The 15,598-nt window shown below is 42.5% G+C and overlaps 1 protein-coding gene across 1 annotated transcript in view; it reads right to left on the bottom strand.

The window, feature by feature from the left end:
- syt1a (synaptotagmin Ia) overlaps window positions 1-8,736 on the bottom strand; it is a 154,541-nt gene extending 145,805 nt beyond the window's left edge. The window contains exon 1 of the mRNA XM_034133398.1: window positions 8,646-8,736. The gene's annotated coding sequence lies outside the window, so the exon portion shown is untranslated. The remainder of the gene's footprint in view (window positions 1-8,645) is intronic.
- Window positions 8,737-15,598: the final 6,862 nt, after the last annotated feature.

The raw sequence follows: 15,598 nt of genomic DNA, 5'->3' as shown, positions 1-15,598 counted from the left end.
AATGTGTAATTCTTGCTAAAATTAATGCGTTCGACTATGTGATACTCGGCCCACATTACCCAATTATCAGCTGTTTTACTCTTGCAAACTCATGAATGAGACGCTGAAGAATGGACACTAGTCATTTAGATTCCAGGCTCATCTCCATGCTGACACTAACACTGCCAAAGTGAAGTGGCTAAATCAACAGGGGGAAATCATCTAATCTAATCATTTCAGACAAAAAGACTGAACAATGGGGGCGAAAAAGACAATTACACAAAGAACAGCAGTTGGTAAGGTTATTACTGACATTACCCTGGAGGTGATGTTCACTTCCTTATTTTATTCCCAGTCAGTCAGTCACTGCCTTGATATCAGCACGTCTTGCAGGTGCATCATGGGATGCCCCCATGTGTCTTTAGGGCTGGGTGGATGTGCATGAGCGTTTCAGGTAAGCACAGGGAGAGTTTGTTTTTTTAAAACGCCTCATTACATTCATGAAACATTGAAATTGTCCTCCAGGGCCTCTTTTTTTATACTGCCTGCCCTTCAGTAATAATTAATCTAGTCTTTCATCAAGCAAAGGGGATGTTTCGCCCACTATGTAGAGGCGAGGCTGGGGGCTCAGGAGGACAGACGAGGAGCACACAGGGCAGGGCTCGTGTCCCTGAGTAGTCCCACACACCCAGATGGTATTAATCTCTAATAACTTCCCCACACAGCACCTTCGGGCAGCAGCAGGAAAGATACTACGGGTAGATGCTGCCTTCTACCAGCCCTAAGTATGAATCAGGATATTAAAAAATTGTAGGAGGGCAAAAGCAATTTCCCCCTAAAGGAGATTTTAAAATTACAGCTCTCAGACTGGAGGTTTTGCCATAAAATCATTTTCTCGTCCTTACCTATCACAATGAAACAGCTCCCCTCCGCCACCATCGCTATATGCGTACACCCAAGATAACTTCTGTAAATGAAAATCTCTCTGACAGACAGTCGAGACAAAGTCAGGAAATAAAAAAACTCCTTAAATACACAATGAAAGGATTCAATGAATAACATCCAGTAAAAGTATTTCTTAACATTAATTAATTCTGCCGTTTCTGATTACATTCACTTATGTGTATTTAATTAAGCAGACTGCAAACTGAGGCAGACGTAGTATATCCAACACAGACTTGTTTTTTGACTGGCTTCATTAGACATTGCTCACGCTGTGGGGCTGATCCTTTCCGACTCACTGCGACTTAAACGGCAACTGTAAAGGCTAAGTTGCAGCAGATAAATATGAGTTTAAATGCAGTTGCATACAGATGGAAGAATGGGCTTTTGGCTGAACTGAACAATGCTTTGGTTCATCCGCACAAATTAAAACACCCTTAGAAGCTTTGTTGCGTTGGGAGCAAATGTCCATCCATGTGATGCCGCACTGTCACAAAAGCTTTGTGATGGAGCCGAATTGTATTAAATTCATAAAGGTTGGCAGGTGGCCTTTTTTGCTTTGATAGCTTTGGCTCAAAACGAAAACAAAATAAAACGCTGTAAAGAAAAACTTTTTTGAATGAATATGTATGTGACATTGTTAAGCTGTGTCAATACAATGCGAATGTGTGTGAGATCATGTGCGAGTGGATTGATCATGTAACCTGAGTCTTATCTCGGTGGGTCTACAGAGATCAAGCAGTCCTGACTTCTATACAGCCTGTCAAACACCGAGCTTGAAATCAGGACTTAGACCAAGATAATGAGCTTATCAGTGTCAGGCCTCTAAAACAGCTTTTATAGCCCAGCAATAAAAGCTGTGTGGTGGACCTTTTCCAATTAGTGCCTTATTACTTTACTCATGATGGAACTAGGGTGGTCTTTGTGAAATGTTTTTCATAAGCAAGGGGCTGATGTTAGTCACCTTTCCAGGATGTTTTGGGATGAATCGACACAGCATGGGCTTCAGTGATGACCGACACCATCCTGTCGGGATTCAGAAAGGTCTAATCGGAGCTGATTCTGATGGAGAGTCTGAGCACAGCCCGGAGCAGGACATGCTGCTTCATCGACACCGGAGTTGGCGGAAGTGTTTAACAGCGACTGTATAAATACAGTGAGAATTCCGAGTGGCTAAGCTAATTGGCAGCTAGGCTAATTAGCGTATCAGTATTATGTGCCGTAGCTCATTGTGTGGATTATTTTGTTTATTCAGCTCAGTCAGTCGGGCAGTTAATAACAGTGTGCCATGTCTGTATTGTTTTTACAGTTTCACCAATTCATTAAACTTCAGTAAAGCTGACATCTGTGCTGGAGTTTCTTTGAAAGTGTTTAACTGGATGGATTGCTAGCTCGGTGATAGTGAGACCTTCACAGCGACACAGAGGATGAAGACTTCAGTGGATAAATGCGACTAATGGCGCGTTTCCACTACACGGCCTTGCTCGGCCCCGCTCGGTATGGCTGGGCCTCGTTAGGACTGGCTCACTTTATGGCGCATTTCCATTACAGTTTAGGAACTGGGGTAGTATCTATAGTAACGCAGTGTAGGCGGAGCCGTGACGTGATCTTCAAAGAACCCCAGAAAAACAACACAGCCATTAGCTGTTAGCACTCAGAGCTCACAGCTCCTCATATATGTTCAGAAACTAGACAAAAGTTAAACAAGTACAAACCACAGACTGCCTGTGTCATGGTGAATACAGTCGCTGCTTTATTTATGTCTGTATAGGCCGTTGTTGTGAGTGTGGACGGTCGGAGCATATACTGCGTTAGCTTAGCCAATCTCCATTTAGAAAACAAGCATTTTAAAAGGTTTTTCACCTGCCGTCTGTCTGCAGACTTGACAAAGCATTAATTCATGCTTTTTACTAACCCGTATCAGTATGTTATTACTTCGGCATCATTTTGAAACGTGTATTACAATTAAATCACGGTCAAATATGTCCATCTTGTTGTAGTTGTAGCCCCCTTGCCAGCGATGCTCTCTCTAGTTTAGCATACTCAGCCCGACTCAGCCTCGTTGTCTCTGGCCCTAGACCCGCGATTTTATGAGGCCAGAAAAACTGTGAATTAGGACCCGCCGGCCGGTACTAGGCCAAGTGGAAACGCAACCAAAGACGGGCCGCTGACGTCACAGCCCTCTTAAACCGTGCTCCGCGCTGTAGTGGAAACGCGCCATTATACTCAGGTGCGACTTGTAGTCCGGAAAATACGTTAATGTTATCTTGGCAATTTCATAGTTATTCTGCGATTCTGTAATATATATATATATATATATATATATATATATATATATATATATATATATATAACAATATATATATATATATATATATAACAATATATATATATATATATATATAACAATATATATATATATATATATATTAGGGCTGTCAAGTTAACGCGTTAATAACGCGTTAACGCAAAAAAAAAATTAACGCCACTAATTATTTTAACGCGATTAACGCATGTGTATTTTTTGTCCTCGGCCGCCGTAGTTTCAGAGCGCATCGAGTGTAAAATACCATCGACAAGCTGATGCTGACAGCCCCGCTCCTGCCGCCCGCTTGTGGCAGACCACACTTCCACGCTCACTGGCAGGCCCGGACTGGCCATCGGGAGGACCGGGAGGGAGTGTGTATGTGTGGCGCTACTCGCGCAAGCGAGGCACACCTACGTGTTGTTGTTAGCATCTGGTGCTAGCTAGCTGCGCTAACGGATATAAGGAGCTGTTTCAATGACATTTCGCCGACAACTGCGCCGAGCACTTGACTTTATGCAGGTAGCCAGACAGTGGGACATTGTACGAAAAGTCAGCGCAACATTATTGCAGCGTCCAGGCAGCTCCCATTCGAGCATATATGCCTTGAGCTGCACATAGCTCAACGATCCATCACAGTGTGTGTATGCACGCACACACACACACACACACACACACACACACACACACACACACACACACACACACACACACACACACACACACACACACACACACACACACACACACACACACACACACACACACACACACACACACACACACACACACACACACACACACACACACACACACACACACACACACACACACACACACACACACACACACACACACACACACACACACACACACACACACACACACACACACACACACACACACACACACACACACACACACACACACACACACACAATTATTGTATGAGAGAGGTTCCAGGTTGAATTGAGGCGAATATTTGTAATGTTCAGAGGTTGTTGTGTTTAATATTCATGAGAATATTTGTCATTGTTCAAATGATAATAAACAAACATATAAAGCATATTTGTCCACTCATATGTTGATAAGAGTATTAAAAACTTGAAAGATATCCCTCTAAGGTACATTTAGAACAGATAAAAAATGTGCGATTAATTTGCGATTAATCGCGATTAACTATGGACTATCATGCGATTAAATATTTTAATTTTTTTTTTATATATATATATATATATATATATATATATATATATATATATATATATACTATGACAGCGACGTGAGCAGTGACGTGCAACGTGGATGTTTAAGGACATTGTGTGTTTGTTGTCCTCAGAATAAATGCCAGATGACATAGGAGATGCTTCGCTGTCCATTCTTCCACATACTCTATTGATAACGAGTCACCTGCAGTTGTGACCCGTTAAAACATTGAAGCTCTTGTTTTTTGATAGATTTTTTTTATTTGCCCATAATTAAAGTGCCGAAGAGTGCAGCTTTGGGTTTTTTTTTTTTTTTTTTTTTTATAAAAGCTCGACGCTCGTGAACTGTCAACAGGAGGGCGGGGGGAGCCTCGCTGCGGGGAAGCAGTGTGTGGACCTGTCAGCGCAACTTACATGATGCCGAATTTAACAAACACATTTAAATAATTGGTTTAAACGGCATAATGATAAGGACGATTGTCCGTTCTGTGATTCTCCAGAACACACAGATGGCCAGTCCGCCCCTGTGTAGCATATTATTTTGATGAGAGATGAGCAGATCGCCACTGGGCTTTCAACTAAAGACACAGCCACGTAAAAACTGCGGCATTTGTACTGGGAGGCTGTGGCTCGGTGGATAGTGTGCTGGACTTCGAATCAGGGGGTAGCAAGTTTGAGTCCCACTGCAGTCAGCATGTCGTTGTGTCCCTGGGCAAGACACTTCACCCCAAATTGCTCCTGTGGGGATTGTCCACAGTACTGAATTTATGTAAGTCGCTTTGGATAAAAGCGTCTAACAAATGACATGTAATGTACAGCTCCTTATGGGTACTGCAATTTGTGAAGTGCTTTCCTCCGTGGTGAAACGATCAGCACTGCACCACGGAGGAAAGCGGCAGAAAGTCGCCTGGAGTTAAAGAGAGCGGGGCTGCGCTGCGTGCATGGCTTCCTTCTGCAGGTAACGGGGAGACGCGCTCTGGCGGCGGTCTTGTTCAGGATCCGAAAATAAAATTTAAATATTTTGCACACTTATTCCACTTATTCCTAGTGTGCCACTGGTTACGGTGCCGCGTGCCAATGGTGGCACGCGTGCCAGGGGTTGCCGACCCCTGATCTAGTCGTTCCTTATTCACTACTCAGTAACTAAGCACATTTTGTGTACCTTATTGTAAAGTGTTACCTAGAAAGCATATAACAAGTGTTTATGCGCAAAATAAGTTTATATCCAGACAATGCAGTGAAGGCATGGTTAATGTGCAAAACAACATTGTAGAAAATGATCTCACCCAGTGATGCCATGCCGGCTTGCTAATGGGCGATGTTCAATATTTCATTCCCAAGAAGAAAACAAACACAGTTAATAGAAAACTGTGTGCAGCCATGTTTATTTGGAGGAACTGAAACACTGAGCAAGTTAATTTAGGGAGATTTCATGCTTAATGATATAAATGTTACATTTCAGAAGTGATGCATGTTTACTTCATCATTTTCTTTGTGTACAGAGAAAGCAGCTCCTCTCTTTCTGCTACTGAATATATGAAGTTTGAAATTTGAAGGACAGATTGATCTATGATTGACTGCTGTGTCTTTTGTTCTCATTTAAAGATAAGTTTGATTACTTCCCCCATTATATTGAGCATATTTACATTTTTTACAGTGTTCAAGCAATGTATTTATCCTACTGTAGTGCAAATCATTGATCCACTCCAAAAGGACATCATTAATTCATATTTTCCTGAATTCTTTAAAACATGATAATCCTGTAATACATCCTCACATCATTATGCATTGTTTGTTATCCGCTATTGATTATGATGATAATAAGGCTGCCCCCTCAAATGTTAATTAGTTATGCTTTCTTCGTGCTGAAAGAATCATTTCTACAAATTCTGATGAGCACTACTCTGTTAACACAATATTTAAAGTGATGCTATTGCATGATTACTTGTTGAAAAACGGAGGTCAACTTCTCAACTACTGTAGGCGTAAAAAAATAGTCTAAGTTTTAGTGAACAATGACTTTAATCAGCCCTATGTGATACACGGATAAGGAGACTGTGATTATAAGGAGAACAAGTCTAGCATTAGAGCATGAAAACTAGCCCAGAGGCAGGCATCTCCAGCAGAATGACTCAGTGTCTGGTGACGATGTCACTGATCTGGGCACATCCCTCCTCACAGGCACCCACTACCAAATGGCCACACAAGGTCAAATCATAAGAGAGATGCTATTTATAACCTCCATTTTGTATTTTCTATCCAGAGCAAAAACAAAGACTTCCTGCATTATTTTTCCTGACCTGCTGCTTCAGTTACACTTGTGCTCCTTTCACTCTTTATCCATTTTCTACAGCAATAAACTGTTTAACAATGAAAGGCTTCAGCCAAATGCAAAGAAATACTGGCAGATGCCCTTTTTATCCTTGCCTTTGGCTACAAGTTAAAGACTTTTCAGCCAAGGTGAAAGGTGGGCGTCTGTCGAACATCAGGCTCGGGACTATGGGCCTGGACTACTCATTAATAGCTCTTTAACAAGCCCGATACAAGCAGACAACACCTCGGGCGACAGCTGACACTTGATTAATTTGGAGGTCAACATTTGCCCCTACTCTCTCAGTCTTTGTGTAAATAACATTAAGAGATGATGTGTTGAGCTCTTATAGCCAAAAAGAGGAATTCACAATCTGTTGAGCTTTATCACGCAACTTTAAAAAAAGTCCTGGGCCATTATGACAACCGGTCAGGGCTCCCGGAACCCAAGGACATAAGAAATGCTCATTGCCTGTTTCAAAAGGCTATTGCCAGCCAACAGTCCATGCTGCATCCATCAGTTCGTGCTCAGCCTCAGCCTGTCTGATTCAGTTAGTGCTTATGAAATGGAGCATCTGCAGAAGCTCCCAGAGAGTATGTAAACATAAGCTCTGCCTTGGGAAATGAGCTGAGGGGTCATTTAGATTTGGGTGGGGGAAGCATAGAGTGCTGCCTTGCTCTCACTCTCTCTGTCACCTGGTAACAGCTTGACACATGGGAGCTTCCTAGCTAATGTATTCTGAGCGTGAGGCTGAACAGCAACACCTGAGCAACCCCAAACCCACTCCCCTGCCTCTCTATTCTCTCCCATTGCATTGGCTGATCCAGCCTCCTGAGATATTAGGTAATCCTAGAGCAGGCGAGAGGTGATAGGCCGCCCGTCTCTTATGATACCTTATTTGTCAGCAAAGCCACGCTACAATCAACACGGATATGCTTGACATGGTTGCAGAGAGCAAGGAGTCACACGTTATATGTGTGCTGTACAGTAGCTATTCGACAATCTATCAGAAAACCTGTGGGAGGTGATAAGCCTCCTTTACAGGAAGAAGGGTGCCCACCAATCACAACAACAGCAGAGATATTGGGTATGCAACTCAAGTGGCTCTTTAAAAATGTATCTGATCATTGTATAGATTCCTCAGCTTACAGGATTGTGTCAATGAGCAGGTACTCATTATCGCTGGAGAGTTTGTTTAAGAGACTAAGCAGAAGGTACAGAGAGGAACAAAAGCATGCTGGAGAAAAAGTCACAGACAGAGAGGGAGGTCCCTTTTCAAATGGCATTACAGCTCATTTCCCAATCAATAGCTTGCCTCTTTCCTCCTTTCCCGAGATAAACCCATCACAATTGAAGGATGGAGGATAGTGGAGAAAAAAAGGACAGGGCATGAGAGACACAGCCGGCCCATTTTATCTGATGAAGAGAGGTGAACAAACGGAGGGATTAGCTTCTATGGGATGAAAGCAGCTGCTCGTCTGTCTCCATTCCCCACCCCTCCTCTCCTTGTCTCTCCATCCGCCCACACATCTACACCGTGGTCTCCCCTCGCAACCAGAGACATGCTCTATATGTTGCCGCCAATCTGATATCACCAGCTGCGCTCCAACCTGTACCTACACCAGTGTACAAGCAAACAAGCTAAAAGACAATTGTAGCACATGGCTGTGAAAGGTGCGGGGAAAAAAGGGCGCCAAAAAATGTGTGTCATGAAGAGGGGCTGGGAGTTGTAGCAAAGTGTACTTCCCCTGTGCCACCTTCGAAGCACCCACCCTTCCCGATTATGTCATCAATACATCAACACACTTCCACAAAAACACACCCACAAAACAACAAGGGACACCCCATTTCTTTGTAACTTCTGGGGTTACAAAAAAGTAAAAAGGAAAAGCTGGGTTCCTACCTGGCAACAAGAGCACACCTTCAGCTCCAAATCTGCTCGCCCTGACCAGGAGGCACGCTCATCTGGAGTAGGAGAAAGGAGTGTAGAAGAGAGAGAGTATGTTTGTGTGTGACTGTGAGGCTTGGAGAGAAACAGAGGGAGAGAGAGGGAGAAATTGAGAGGTGGAGCTTGGTTTGGAGGAGAGAGGGAGGGCTGGATGATGACTGTCTGCCGTCTATACAGCCAGTCTTGTGGGAGCAGTTTGGATGGCGCTAGATCGCCTTCTGTTCAAACCAAAGCGGCGGATGCACATCGTGAAAGTCTGAGAGACAGAAAACCCGGGGGCAGAGAACGGGAGGAGGAGGTGTGAGAAAGACATAGAGACTCAGGGCTGTTTAAGCCGGCAACGTCACACGGCAGTTCCTAGGAATCCCTCCAGTAAGAGGGACACTGCATCACTGAGTCCTTGGCTGTGATTGGACAGGTAGTGGGGAGACGCCAAAGGATGTTGGGCAACAGTGTGTAACCTAAGATGACCCTTTCTGCACATATTAACATGCTCTGTTTGTGTTACACTGCCCCTCTGGGAACCTGTCACCTTCAAGGACACACAAAAAGATCCCCGCCCCTCAGATCTTAGTATCCATGGGAGCATTTCTCAGTGTGTGAGTTCATAGTAGTGACGTGCCCTTGCACATGAACAAACACACCATCCTACAAGAACTTGAAGGGAAGATGATTTCCCCCGAGAACAGCCACACAAAACACCTGCAAGGACAGTGTTTCATTAGAGTGATTGAATATGTTGTCAAACTGACCTCAACACCAATGGAAAGGTTTTAGTGAGTATAGACAAAATCAGATCCAATATGCTATTCAACACTACTGATTTTGAATGATTCAGCTATACATACGAGTTGATTTATAATGTTAATTCTAATTTTGATGATTGTATTAATGTATGCTTAAGGATTATTCTTTTGGCCTTTTTTTTTTTATATGGAGGTGAGATGTCAAGGCAGCAATGAGCCACGGGTCGGATTTGAACCAGGTCGGGTATATTTCTCCATCATATATAGATACTATGGCCATTAAACCCTTAAAAGTCATATATATGCTCCCATTCAGGAAAATAACCAGTTAAGAATTTAGAAGAAAAGTTATCAGGTGACTCTTGATTCATGAATATGGAGGTTACCAGTAATGCCATTTCTAGCTGCCTCAGGCCGCATTCAATGTTTTCCATTGGCTGCACAAGAGATCAGAATATAAGTAGCGCCCAGCTGCACTCAAAGGTCAGACAGAAACCTGCAGCAGAATGAATAGAGCTCTCTGTCATGTGTTTTCTCATGAAAACATGACATGTGAGGTGAGGAGTTATTCAGGAGGAGCTATATGAGGTGTTGCCATGCAGGTTAAACCGATGTTGACTTTATATTTGAAAAAACACCTGTGGGTGTGAAAGGGTTGTTCACTGAATGTGAAGTCAAAGGCGGGACCCCGGCGACTCTACGCAAATAATAAGCGGGTATAAATAATGGATGGATGGAATGGTAATTATTATACATTATAAATCTAAATCAAAAGAGTGGTGTCAGCGTGGGTTTGGTTTAATTATTGAATGTAATTACAGCTAGATCCTTTATGCTCATTTACTCATATATGGAAACTAATATGCACTTGGATTTAAAAATGTGTTTTGCTGTAAAGTAATACAATGCCATTACAGTATGAGGCAAAGAAATCAAATTCAAATGTACCAAAAAGGTATCAAAAACTAATTTTGGTGTGGACATCAAAAATGATATGACAAACATTATCGGTTCAAAGCAATGATAAAAGTAGAATTAAAGAAATTAAATTAATTCCAAACCATGGGCTGAATAACCTTTGGTATAATTGGTGGGATGATGGTACAAACTTTTTTTTTGTTTGCTTCTTTAAACATTCGTCTTGGGAAATGGAAATTGTAACCGAAAAAATCAGTGTAAATCATTCTCAATTTAAGGCAATCTATTTCTTTATCTTCTTTCATGTCATTGTTTTATCTCATCAGTCTGGTCCCCTCTAAAACCAAAAATAAGAGAGTCTGACTGTTTCCAGGCGTGAGTCACATACTCGGCTTCTGTGGTGATCTGTTTCACGTGCACTTAAATGTCATCCTCCTCTGCAGCATGGCTACGTTTCCTATCAAGGGAATCCAATAATCAATAGTCCGTTTATACTGTAGTAACAAATCATTTTTTCATTCACAACATCGTGACCATATTCTATACCCAACATACACATAAGGTACAAATAATGTTCCAAAAATATATGAAATTGTATATTTTTTTAGGAAAAATGTGAAGTTTTTGGGGTGAGAAGCCCTTTACACTGTACCAAATATGTGCAACTAAAACTGCCATTTCCAAAATCAAGAATAATCTTTACTCGGTTTGATTGCTGTTGATTTATAATAACTTAACTTTGCCAAGATCCTTTTTGATTTAATTTTGAACATTTTGATCTGTACCTATTTTAATGTATTCTAGTTTCTTAACAGCTGATTAAGGCAAAATTCTTTAACTTCTCCTTCTCAATAGACTGCAGTATTGATGGGGCAATGTTTACCTTTGTGTAATGCCTGATAATAGGTCCGTGTATCAGTCTACCAAAAACAAAAAAATCCAGCCAAAGTTAAACCTCTTGTCCTTGAGAGTCTCCGGCCAAGGCTCTGGCCGTGGGTTGTGCAGCATCAATTGGCCCTGATAGCAGTTTGTCTTGATATGAAAGAGCTCCTTGGTTTGGATGGGCTCCACTGGCACCCAGACATCGTCTACAACAGGAACACCAGCTGCAACCTCCCTGGTCCATTTCAGCATTAGTTTGGCCCTGTTGTGGCTCTGGCTCTGTACCATTCAGCCTCCCCCACCAGGCAGCTACCACTACACAAGCCGGGCCCTGAGAACTTCCATCCTGGAGGACAGAGGTGACTCTGAGGCCTGGACATGACGGGGCAGCAAATATTGCTGACCCCTCGCTGTACAAGCGCTGTCCTTTGTCACAGAGTCTCATTTAATGGGCACAGAACAAAATCAAAGTGACAATATTAATCATGTGGTGGGGAAAATAATTAGAGGGCCAATAAAGGAGTCCCTTCCCCCACCCTCCAACATAGAGCAGATTACCGCTCGGCTCAGTGAGTGATGAGAGGATGTCGGGGTGATTTTGAATGTGGCCATCAGTAGCCAATTAGTTTACAGACACCCGAGCTCAGCCAGCAAAGGTGACTATCAATACAATCCATCTAACTAGTGTCATCACTTCCACATAAATAATAACTTAGTATTATGCACAACAGGTCAGAAATGTATTGACACTGCAATATGGACTAGTGGAATATCCAAACTACGTGAAGAACAATGTTGAATGGAAGATTGTGGTGCTACATCGATAACAATACAAGTCTGTTTCTACAAACAGGTACACATCCTCTTAAAAAAAAATCACAAGATGATTATTTCATTATCATATACTATGGTAATGAGAATGATGCAAAAGTGATGAATCCCTAAAAGTTCCTAATGTCCTGCTTGATGACATTTAGAAGTCTTATTCAGCCTCTAGTCAACAACCGTCATTTTAAGGAAACATAAAAGCTTCAGCAGTGCAACTGTGGGGTATTTACTGACATATTTTATGTAGTAGAAAAAAAAGTAAAAATCTCGAAAGCTTGTGTTTACCACCAATCTGATTTCAGGAATCTAACCAAAATCGCATTAAAAAAAAAATACACTGCCAGACAAGGGAACTCGGAAATGCTAAAACGCTAACTCTTAAGGACTCATTCTTGTACCACTCTATTCCTCAAAGGCATTAGTCATCCACACCTGGCTGTGTGGATCAAACCCCCACTTTCACCCACTGGTGACATCAGCGCTCTGGCAGCACTTGATTCATGAAGGGAGGGGCGGGCCCTGCCCTGACTGTCTGCACACACAGGGCCCCGGGAAGCCTGGTGCTTCTTTCTCTTGTTTACAGATCGACAGCATCTCTGAGAGAAGCAGGGCGACAGCCTGTGACAGACTGATGGATGATGTGACACTCATGCGCCACTTTGTCATCCCTGCAATCCCCCTCCCCATTCTCCCCCGCCCACTCACACCACCTGAGGTTGAGATGAGGGTGTGTGGTTAAGCATGAAGATTGGGCTTAAAAATTGCACCTTTCTTCCAAATCATGCATGTGTATGTAGAGAAAATGCCTGCTGGGTAAGTGGTAGGCGGCTGTCAGCTCGCCTGATTGTTAACGGCCAGATGACAAGGCAAGACCCGGCGCAGATGATGGTGGTGGAGAGCAGACGTGATGGGTGACAAATAGAGGTGACAGGACACGAAGATGCCAGATGAATCTGCAGAGAAATAAGCAAGCCCACCCTTGAAAAAATTACACATCTCAAGATGACATTGAAAAGACAGTTGGCAGAGCTGGATGGAAACTACTGCCATGGTCAGCTTATGGACACCGGCTGTCTGAAAGATCACAGCCTGGTCATACTCTGGAGAAAATGCATAACAAATGGCCATCTACTCATCAATGCTGCTGCATATTCAGTGTGAGAAAAAGTCTTTAGAGAGTACTTGTCCATGGACAAGTGAGTTTGGCAATTTACTTGTCCGAATACATTTTTCACTTGTCCAGAATGGACAAAAATTGGGGCCACTGGAATCTTCTTCTTCGCCAACGTATTTTACTTTTCCCCACGATTTTTACGTCACCGCTAACGTAAGTGAGCGGTAAGATTTTACTGCATCACACATACGTAGGGTTGGGTATAGTTTGGATTTTAACGATTCCGGTTCTGCTTTTCGATTCCGGTTATTTTCGGTTCTCGATTCCGGTTCTTTGAGAGGGTAAAAATAAGTCCCATGACAAACTGGGAGAAAAACATATTTATGAAAACATTAAGTCAAATCTGTATTCCTATTTAGAAATCACTTCATACTGTTTAATTTCTTACGGTTATTGAATACAATTATATAAAAATAATCTCTGCATTGTTTAGTTAGTTCTATGTGGTGCAGTTTGAGAATGTACAATTGGCCCAGTCTCCTCTGATGTTACACTGCAACCTGCCTGTGAGACAGAGTCCAACCACACATGTCCAACACATAGGCCTAATAATAATAATACATTATATTTATAGCCTATAGGCCTAGCGCTTTTCTACAACTCAAAGACGCTTGCATGCTTACACATGTCCTGCAATACACATGCTGCAGCTGCTCACAGTTTGTAAAAGTAAATAAATACTATTTTAATTTCAATAATGTATTTTCTATACCCTGCTTCATAAACAATACTGACATCCCTGTGCTCCTCCGAGTCTGGGGGTCGGGGGATGTGAGGACAGCGCGAGGACACAGACAGGGAGGCTGCTTTACTTCATAAAGGAAATGGCGTCAATATTAACAACGTAGGAGCTAAAACGCTTAATAACCTTCATTACGTGTTAGAGAAAGAACATAAGAAAGTTTGACAAAGATTAGGCTGTTAAACGGGCAGCGGGTCCACTGTGTGTAGAATGAGAGAGGGAGAGAGAGAGAGAGATAGAGAGAGACGCTGAACTGCAACGTGCAGCGATCAGATGATCCGGAGCAGAGAGAGAGAGCTGCGGTCCGCGGGGCTCGGCCTTCTGTCCTCACAACTCTTATTAATCCCGGTACCGGACAATTATTATTTGTTCCTACTCGGAACCGAGTTTTGCTTCCCAACCCTGCCACTGTGCTACACGTCCCGCACCGCCCCGCCCCCGTCTAACAGTACAGAAAGCGGCGAGATGCATTTCCTTAGAAATCGACAAGCAGAACCGAAACTAACATTTCTAAACGAACAATGGCGGACACGGACAATTTGCGAATGAGTTCTGCATTTTGTAAACTGAGTTTATCAATAATTTGTCAATAAATGAGGGCTAAAAACGTCACTTGTCCGCTGGACAAGTCAATTGAAAGATCTACTTGTCCGACATTGTAAATAACACGTCCCGGGCGGTGGGACGTGTGCTTTTTCGCACACTGATATTAAGTCACATCAACAATCAGCACGATTACTCATAAAGGAAATGCTCTTTATCAAAAAATATGAGAAACAAACCTATACAAATATTTGTCCATCATGTCGCAGTCAATATCTAATTAGAATGTGGCTTTTGCAATTGAGAAACATGGGTAAACTGGACATAATCAATGGACGTTTTTATCAGGCAGTCTGGGTAATAGGCCTGTTGAGATTCAAATTAAGAGCTTAATCTCTCTTAGACATGTCTGCCAATTTCCCAGACCTGTAGCAAGTAAACAGCTCTAAGTAACGTTTTGTATGCTGTTGGGTGGACCAATCTTTCTCTATTGATTGTACCTACCCTGCCATCACTTAAACTCTCCATCCACATATTCACGGAAAAGATGCCAATTACAGGGCCATTTGGCTTAGAGTACATTTCGAATGACAAAGATTCCTTATGTAATGTTTTCAATCACACCTTCATTGATTCTCAATCACAGCAACAATGATGTTCTTCCACCTTGATTATGTTGCACCTGATAAATTGTTATTATTTGCATTCAAACTTGCAGAAAACATGCCATTTGTTGAAAAATGGCAGCTGAAGGCTGAAATCTCACAGCCAGGTCTTTGTGTAAAGCCATTGTAAGTGATCACAATTATTCTTTTTTAGATGAAAAGGAAATCAATAGAAGTGCACTTTATCGTCTTTGCAACTGTTCACTTCCTCTCCTGTGAATGATTACTGTCAGAGGTCATCAGTTACTTATTTCTCCTAGAATCAGGCTCCGCTTTTGAAGGCAGCCAGATGTGTCTTGGCAGTCGCCCCAGTGGAGTTAGTCATGTTCTCTCTGCTGTCCCAGTGGAAGTGGCCTCTGCTTTACAACAGGTCAATGAGGCTCCAGTGCCGTGGCTTCATTGACTTGCTA

The sequence above is a fragment of the Trematomus bernacchii genome, unplaced genomic scaffold, assembly GCF_902827165.1.
Source record: "Trematomus bernacchii unplaced genomic scaffold, fTreBer1.1, whole genome shotgun sequence".
NCBI classification, from domain to species: domain Eukaryota; kingdom Metazoa; phylum Chordata; class Actinopteri; order Perciformes; family Nototheniidae; genus Trematomus; species Trematomus bernacchii.
This window is presented reverse-complemented; position numbering and strand designations above follow the sequence as displayed.